At 36.7% G+C, this 8832-nt stretch overlaps 1 protein-coding gene across 1 annotated transcript in view; it reads left to right on the forward strand.

The window, feature by feature from the left end:
• The window catches only part of LOC116906184 (DNA polymerase alpha catalytic subunit-like), a 182562-nt gene that overhangs the window by 75343 nt on the left and 98387 nt on the right, over window positions 1-8832 (forward strand). The window contains exon 10 of the mRNA XM_032909150.1: window positions 2483-2599. The gene's annotated coding sequence lies outside the window, so the exon portion shown is untranslated. The remainder of the gene's footprint in view (window positions 1-2482; window positions 2600-8832) is intronic.

Consider the following 8832-nt stretch of genomic DNA (forward strand, 5'->3'; position numbering starts at 1 on the left):
GCAGCTCACTTGGTGAAGCATGGTGTAGTGTTGCAGGGATGCAATCAAGTGTTCAAAACCTCTGAAAAGGACTTAAGCTTTTAGAACATCATATTTTGTAGATGAGAAAACAAATTCCTGGACCGAGTGTTATGCCTGTAATTTCTGCATTCAGGGGACATAGCCAGGACGACTGTGAGTTAGAGGCCAGCCAGAACCTGCCTTAAAATACATAATACTAATACCAACTTATTATTTAATGACTAAGTTGTATTCTGGTACTTAATGATCTCTTGCCTCAACCCATGATATTGAGCTGGGTGTGATGACACTTTGCTTATATCCTGATTACTTTCGAGGCTAAGGCTGGGGGATTATGAGTTTACGGACAGCTGAGCTATATAGCACAAACCCGCAACCCCCATCTGCAAAGTGAATGCCATGGTAGTTGTTACCTACTTGCTTTTTGTTGTTGTTGATGGTAAAATCCAGTGAATTACAGCTTTCTAAGACTAAGTTAAGAGCTTTATGTGTCAAATACATCCCTTCTCTATGCTTAGCTGCTGGTACTCTGTGAGACTATGCTTTCATATTTAGATTATAGTTTCTTGAAATGCTATGCCTGGTGCCCCTTTGGCAGTTTCCCATTATATTTAATAAAACTCTAGTTACATGTCAGAAATTTTATAAGAATTTGTTTGATAGTCTGTACCTGGTAAGTTCACATTACAATTTAAAACAGTTTAATTTACTGAATGAAGTCATGAGTTAAATCTTCTGCATATATTGACAAGATGACTTTTTTATAGTTTAAAGGAAAGTTGTACAAATGCTTTGCTTTGTTTGAAAGCCATAGATGGAGCTAGAAGAACTAGTTCTTGGTGGATTCCTTTGAGTTTATTTGTAGCTCCTTCCAGGAAACAGTGATAAATGAGGAATGAGGTCAGAGCAGTGAGTGAGGGCATCCCTCAGGTTTGGAGTGACAGCACATGGAAATGCTGTGGTGTGGGTGGAGGTCACAGTATCCTAACTTAAGCCACACTCCTGGGTATATGGCTTCTATCAGGGGGCTAAGACAAGCTGCTGAAAGTGGAGATAAGGAATGGGGTTATACATGTTACTTATTCCTTTTGTAACTAAGCCATCCCCTGACTCTAGCCTCAATTCTTTGGCATATGTTGTTCTTTCTGCCCAAGTTGTTTTTCCTTTTTTTTTCCCACTGACCAAACTTCTGGTTATTCTTCAAGTCAGAAGTTATCATCTCTCAGAATGCCCCAAGCCTTATGGCTAGCCAATATCTCCCTTAGAGCCTTATAGGAATGGACACTGTGAGGTGAAAGAACATAAAAACCCTAGTTGCTTACCGATATACCTCAGCATCTCACCTTGCTTGGCTTTACTGTGCCTCTGTAGCAGTGTGTGTATCACCAAAGCTCACAAGCCTTAGGGCCTCAGTGTGAATGGGGATCTCCTCAACTGCAATAGCTTGTCTTTCCTTTCTATTTAACATACATTTTATAGTAGACAATGCTATTTTAAAATGATAGACCTACTGTATTGTATCACCGTGAGAAAATTCAAGAACAGGAAAGGGAGAGTTAACTAAAGAAAAAGAAAGGTACATCATATTTACAGGCCAGAGAAATAAGCAAATGGCTGCTTCAAACCTCTGAAAACTAGTGCTTATTCAAGTTGTCTTTGAAAACATAGAAACCAGTTTGATGCCTCCAAGAGAACACATGTAGAACAAACTGATTTAATTTTAAGTCTAATATTTGCTAGTATTAAGCATTTCTTTTATGACACGAGCACTTGCAAGTACATTAAGTGTGTTACCTCACTACAGCAGTTCCATAAGTCCTAAAAGCAGTACCCCTGACATACCTGTTTTCTAAAGAAACTGAGCATAGCTCTGTGAGTAGGCCGTGATCGCTCCGCTATTGTGGAGCTCACTCATTTCTATACACTTGGTGGGATGCTCTTAACCCAAACCCTTTGATTTATAGGTTGTGTATAATAGTTTTTTATTGGGAGATTTTGATGTGGGGGGGGCACATATATTTTTTTTTTTTTAGAAAAGGGAGAACCTTATGGAAATCCCTCTGAGTTTTTTCTTTAAGGTTTTACTTTTTTTTTTTACTTTATGTGTGGGAATATTTTGCCTGCTATGTATGTAAATACAGCATATGTAGTGCACACAGAGACCAGAAGAGGATGTTGGATTTTCTGGAACTGGAGTTTACAGATGGTTGTGAACTGCCATGTGGATGCTGGAATTGAACCATAGTTTCTGGGAAAATGGGCAGTGTGCCTAACCATTGAGCCATCTCTCCAACCATGATTTTTCTAACTTTTGCCTTTAGAGCATACATCTACTTGGCATATCCAATGAGGTGGGTAATTAAATTATTTTGTAATCTCTTAGGAAGGTTGGTAATGTTGATAACAGATGGGTTTATTATTTTCGTTGGTCAATGGTGGTTTTTCTTTCTTATCTCTCCAGGGCTGGTTGATGTGTGAGGAGCCAACTTGTGGCAATCGCATTCGCCGTCTTCCCCTTCATTTCTCCCGAAATGGGCCTCTGTGTCCAGCCTGCATGAAAGCTGTGCTCAGACCAGAGGTAATGCTCTCCTAATACTCAAGTACTATCAGAAGACAGCAGGGGATTGTTTGTCTGGCCTTTAGCTCTGAGAAGCACATGCTAGATATTTGCCCCGTGAAGACATTTCTCTATCACATTCATATATTTTTCTTCACTATCCAGACTTCAAGAAAATACATGCTTTATTTTTAACATATCTTAAAATTATATCAAGGGGAAACATTAATACTTTTGATTTACTTATCTCTCATAAGGGTTACAATTACAAAAGAGATTCCTTTGTAGAAACTGCTAGTATCATTCTTTAGACTTAATCAAATCTCATTTTGTAAGCAGTAGAAAGTCTTCCAAAACTGTACTTCAATAAATTTCTCTTGAGGCGGGTTCCTGCCCTCTGTGGCATTGCTTATCAGTATCTACAAGATCATTGCTTCCTGAGCAAACCTTAGTAGAGTCGCCTGAGAGACAATGTACCGTGCCGTTAGTGACTACCAGCTATGGACCATGGAGTCTGGTAATTAAGATGCCTTTCCTCCCGTACCCGCTGGGAGTGCCTCAATCCAGTCAGCAGCTTCCAAACTGTGGTGAACAGAATGTTTGCAAATCTTTTGAACAAAAATGATCTTATAATTAGTTACTATCTAAACTATGACTGAGCTAGACAAACTAGTTCTATGAGTCTTCTCGGACCTTGCAGTGTGATCACATAGCCTGTTTCACAGAATACGCCTTATATTCAAACTTTATTATAGGTATTTGCAGGGATTTTGTTAAAAAGGTAAAAGTTGGTGACCTTTTATTACTTATTTTTAATGCAAAAGCAGCATTCTAGTTGTCTCAGTTTTTTGATGTAAAACCTTATCTTTGAAAAAGATGATACAGTCTAATTTTAGGAAAGTGTTTTGTTGCATTGTCTTTTTCTCTGTTCTTTTGCATATTTATGTAATTTTGACTGCAGTCACAATGAAGGTGTGCTTTGTAGTTCTCAAGTGTTTTTCGGTGTGGCTACTTCATGTTTTACATACAATTTTACCACACTTCTCACAGTTAGGCTACATCTTCAATTGGACTATACTAAAATTTTTATAATGAGTATTTCCCACTTAAATAATCTTTTTCTTCATCTCAATTGTTTCATTAGGATAGAGTATTATCAGTGTGCCTAAAAGTAAATATTATAGTGATTTATAATGTCACATAGCTTTATTGATGGCAATCCTAGTTTTTTACTGTATACCAATACCTTGTATTGTATCTTGGTTTGGTTGTTATGTTGTGTTTGTTTCTTTTCCTGAGACAGGGTTTCTCTGTGTAGCCCTGACTGTCCTGGAACTCACTCTGTAGACCAGACTGGCCTTAAACTCACAGAGAACCACCTGTCTGCCTCCCGAGTGCTGGGATTAAAGGCATGCACCATCATCACCCAGTTGAACGTACTGGTTTTAGCATAGCCTTTCACACATTTGGACATTGCTGATAACTTGTTTTTAAATAACTAGATAAATATTAAATGTACCTCGACTTTCTAAAGATTCAATAATTAGCATAATGATATATAGGGTTTTTAAATGTAGAACATGTGAGAATTAGCTATCCTGATGAATTGTTTTTGCATCAGTCTCAGGACTCAAGTCAACTAGTAAATAAACAGAACAAAGACACATGCTGTAGAGCTCCTTATTAACCTAGCTGTAGAGCAGCACTTCTCAACCTTCTGAATGCTGTGACCATAAAATTATTTTTGTTGCCACTTCATATAGGTCATTTTACTACTGTTATGAATCATAATGTAAATAGATGATATATGATTCCTAGGGTTGTGACCCACAGGTGAGAACTACTGCTCTAAGGAGAATCATACTTCATGAACTGATTTTGCCTTTGAGACTTAAAATATCTAACTCATCAACTTAAGTTGGAAATAGGGTTGTTTCTTAGAAAGTGAGCTAGTTTTATGCATCAATTCATAGTGAGAGAAGAAAAAAAGGAATATAGTTAGAGGATCATTAAGCTTATGATAAATATTGGTGGTATTGCTAGTAGTAATTTAATATATTAGGTTATCTTATGTTTTTTTGTTTTTTAAACTTTTTTCTTTTACTGGATTTTTTTATTTACATTTTAAATGTCATCCACTTTCCTGGTTTCCCCTCCAGAAAACCGCTATCCCATCCTCCCTCCCCCTGCTTCTATGAGGGTGCTCCCTCACCCACCTACTCCCTCCTGCCTCCCCACCCTGACATCCCCCTATACTGGGGCATCAAGCCTTGGCAGGACCAAGGGCTTCTCCTCCTATTGATGCCCAACAAGGCCATCCTCTGCTACATATGCGAATGGAGCCATGGGTCTGTCTGTGTGTGCTCTTGGGTGAGACAACCACTTGTGATTTATCATCCTTTTTAAATGAGCCAACACAAGCATTTCAAAACAACTTACTCTTTTTCCTTTATATTCTACCTTTCTCCATACAACATTTTAAGCAGATGGTTACCATAGGCTAAGGTACTTATCCCCAGGAGAAGCTTTGATAGATTGGCTGATCAGACATGACTTTGGAATTATGGTTTCAGAGCATATTGGTTAGTGAAACTGTCCTTAGCCTTTCTGACTAGGAGCCTTGAAAGCGGGACTCATCTTATTTTACTGTAGTCCGTTCGAATTGCTAGTAATAAATTGGGAAAGCAATACTATGATGTTTCTGAGTTTTTCTGCTAGGAATAAAAACATTAATCTTTCCAATGATACCACCCAAGAAGCAGTTTTATAATAAACGTCATCACTGCAGTTTCTACAGGTTTTCCAAAATACCCGTTTTACAAGATTATGCCCTTTTCACTGGGTGTGGTGGTGCACGCCTTTAATCCCAGCAGAGGCTGGTGGATCTTTTAGTTTGAGGCCATTTGGGCCTACAGAGCAAGTACCAGGAAAGCCATCCAGGATGGTATAGCAAAATAGTGTCTTGAAAGATTCACCCTCAAAAAAAAGAAAAGATTATGCTCATTGAGTACTTAAGCTCTCAGTTACTGAGTCTTGGCTATATCTTTTATTTAATAATTATACTACGCATGCTTGTAGTCCCAGCAGTTAGGGTTTTGAGACAGGACTGCCATGAATTTGAGGCCAGCCTGGTCTATAATATGAAATGTGATTCCCTTCTCAAAAAAGTTTTATTAAACACCCATCCTATAAAATTTGCTCAGCGTTGGGAACATTTATAGATGTGTTCTACATTTTCTTATTTATAAATAGATGAATGTATAAAAATGTGGTATGTCTACACAGTGTTGTTTGATTTAGTCATATAAAAGAGTGAAGTAATGCAATTTATAAGAAAATATGTTCAACCAGAAGTGAAACAGTACAGATTTAGAAAGACAAATATTTCAGATCTTCCCCATTTATAGACTCTAGATTTAAGAATACTACAGAGAGAGGATATGGGGCATCAGTATAAATTTAATTAAGCTACATTACAGGTATGGATGAAAATGTCACAATAAAATTCCCTGTTTTATACACATACTATTAAAACATTAGAAAGTAGTTCAACATTGATTGTATAAAATTGTTATCTGTGGGCAAAAAAAAGAGGTCATTTGTAAATTGAACAAATCACAATCTATTTCTAGTACTATATTAGTGTTTATTTCAGATAGATTCATGTTTGTGGTAAAACACTGGATGTTTAAGGTGCCAGGGTCATCTTCATCTAATAAACCACCCTCTTAGTCCTGGGTTTCAGCTCATTTGAATACTTTCTAGAATTGACTTGGAATATGCAACCTGGCTCTCCTTAATACTCATATTGCCTGAGTTATGAGCAAAAAAATGGGGACAGTTTTGTTTCCAGGGCTTTGGACATGCCTTTTCTCTCTTAGGTACATTAAAATATACTTTCTATATTCTTAAATTTTCTTTGGACTCGTGGGAATTTAGTGGTATACAAGTTAGTATACTGTGAATCTTCTCTGCTTTAAATTTGAATGGGAAGTTTTATATGTATTTATATTACTAAATAATAAGATTTTCCTCATTTGATGACAAGGCTTGGGCTTATCTAAATTAAGTGATACATATTTTAATAAGGATGTCATGTTTGGTTTTCTTAACATGGCTGTGTGCACAGATAGTAGCTGAACCACAGGATATTCTGTATTATGTTATTAATCAAAACAAGCTTAAGTTTAAAAAAACAATTTAGTCTTTTATTGTAAAATAGATAGAGTATATAGCTATGAGTTTAAGACTAGCTTAGGTTATGTTATAAAATACTTCCCCATAACAACAAACAAATACATATTTTTTGCTGTTAAATTAAGATTTTAAACCATACATTGATATTTCTAATTTTTATGTGCAGCTGAGAAAATGTCTGCACATGATTCCTTGGGTCATGGTAGTAATAAATTAAGAAATTAAACACTCGAAATGTATATAAGAAATACTCAAGTTAATAAAAAAAAAGAAATTAAACACTTCCTAGGATAGAAATTCTGTGGTAGAGCTCTTTATGCAGTTGTTTATTCAACTAATTTTCTTGAAAGATACTTCCCAAGGAAACAGAAACCTGCCCTTTGGTTGTATTTTGGGACAGTCCTCCAGAGTAGAGGATAGAGGATGTTTCTCACATTATCCTCTATTGCAAAATTGCTAAGGTCCTTTCTGTCAACATCAGTTTCATGTACAACTTCTGTTCTTCTAGGGAGAGGGAAAATTATGAACCAAAATTATCATATATTATGACATCAGAATGGCTATGCCTAAACAAATTGTTGGTTTGATGAGTAAGAGATGGATCAAGGGCTTGGGGATGGAGCTCAGTGGAAGAGATGTCAGATGGGCTGGCAATGTTGCTCAGTGGTAGAGCACTTGCCTGGAAAGCACAAGACCCTGGGTTCTGTCCTCAGCATGGATGAAGAATGTTGTCAAACTACTTATATAGGCTTCAATGTATGACTCTTAACTAGTATTAACAAAATATCACAAACCAGATGGCTTAAAGGTGAAATTTGGATGGACATATATAGATCATTAGTGGAATGCTAACACAGCATATACAATATCATGGGTTGGCAATTTCTAGTATTACAAAACAACAACAGAAATAGCAGATATGTATTGCCTCATCATGCTAGAGAATAAAGTATAAGTGCCGTCATAGCCATCCTGCTAAATAAACTTAATGGGGCAGCATCCCTTCTTGCCTCTTGTAGCATTTGATGATTTTTTATTTCTCTTGGCTCTATACACATTTTATTTTAATCTGTGTTTCTTTTGTCACATGGCCATCTTCTTACCATGTGTTTCTTCTCATAAGGACATCAGTCATACTGTATTAGAGGCCACATTATTTCACTCCAGTTTCTTTGTAACTTGATTTTTTTTTTCTGCCAAGATTGTATTTTAACATAAAGCTTGTTTATAGGTAACGGAGCTTAGGACTCCAGCATATGCTTTTGAGGGACGTATTTGTACTTGTACCAGACATTGTATTGACCTAGAGATAATGGAAACCAAAACTAATAGTCGCTTAATAAAGAACAAACATTTAATTCTCAATCTCAGACAGTACATATTTTTAAAAGTAACAGAAATTCAGTCATAGGCTATTCATGATTTTCCTGTGATTCTTCTTTTTCTTCATTTGTCAACAACAGCAGCACCAGACTGTTTTATGGTCACAACACAGTTCAACAAGTCTATACAAAGTTGTTCAAGACATCACAGGGTAGAAACGTGAAGATAAGACTGATGAGTTAAAAGCATGTGCCCTGTGTGAGACTAGAGAGGTTCTTAGTGGTTAAGAGCTTACTGCTCTTCTGCAGGACCCTAGTTTAGTTCTTAGCCCCTATATCAGATAGCTCACTGCTGCCTGTAACTCTAGTCACAGGAGTTCTGACACACATTTCTGGTCTCTGTGGTCATGTGTGACATACACATATTATATATACATAAATAAAAATAAATAATTTTTTTTAAAATATGCTTTCTAGCCAATTTATTCTTTAGGCAACCTTGTGGAACTCCTGACCACCAATACTTACTTATATATCATGAGCCAAAAGTTAGCCACAGGAAGTAATAGCTTCTTATCACTAAAGAGGAAAACCAACCAGTACACTGGAACCAATACCTTCCGATAAGCTTTGCAAAGTCTCTCAATGCATCACTCTGCCATTGTGGATAGTATGGATTCTGACTCTGCTTTGGTTACAGTGTTTTGACTTCAAGAGTTCTGGTGTTGTATTAGT

Source organism: Rattus rattus, chromosome 7 (assembly GCF_011064425.1).
Source record: "Rattus rattus isolate New Zealand chromosome 7, Rrattus_CSIRO_v1, whole genome shotgun sequence".
NCBI classification, from domain to species: domain Eukaryota; kingdom Metazoa; phylum Chordata; class Mammalia; order Rodentia; family Muridae; genus Rattus; species Rattus rattus.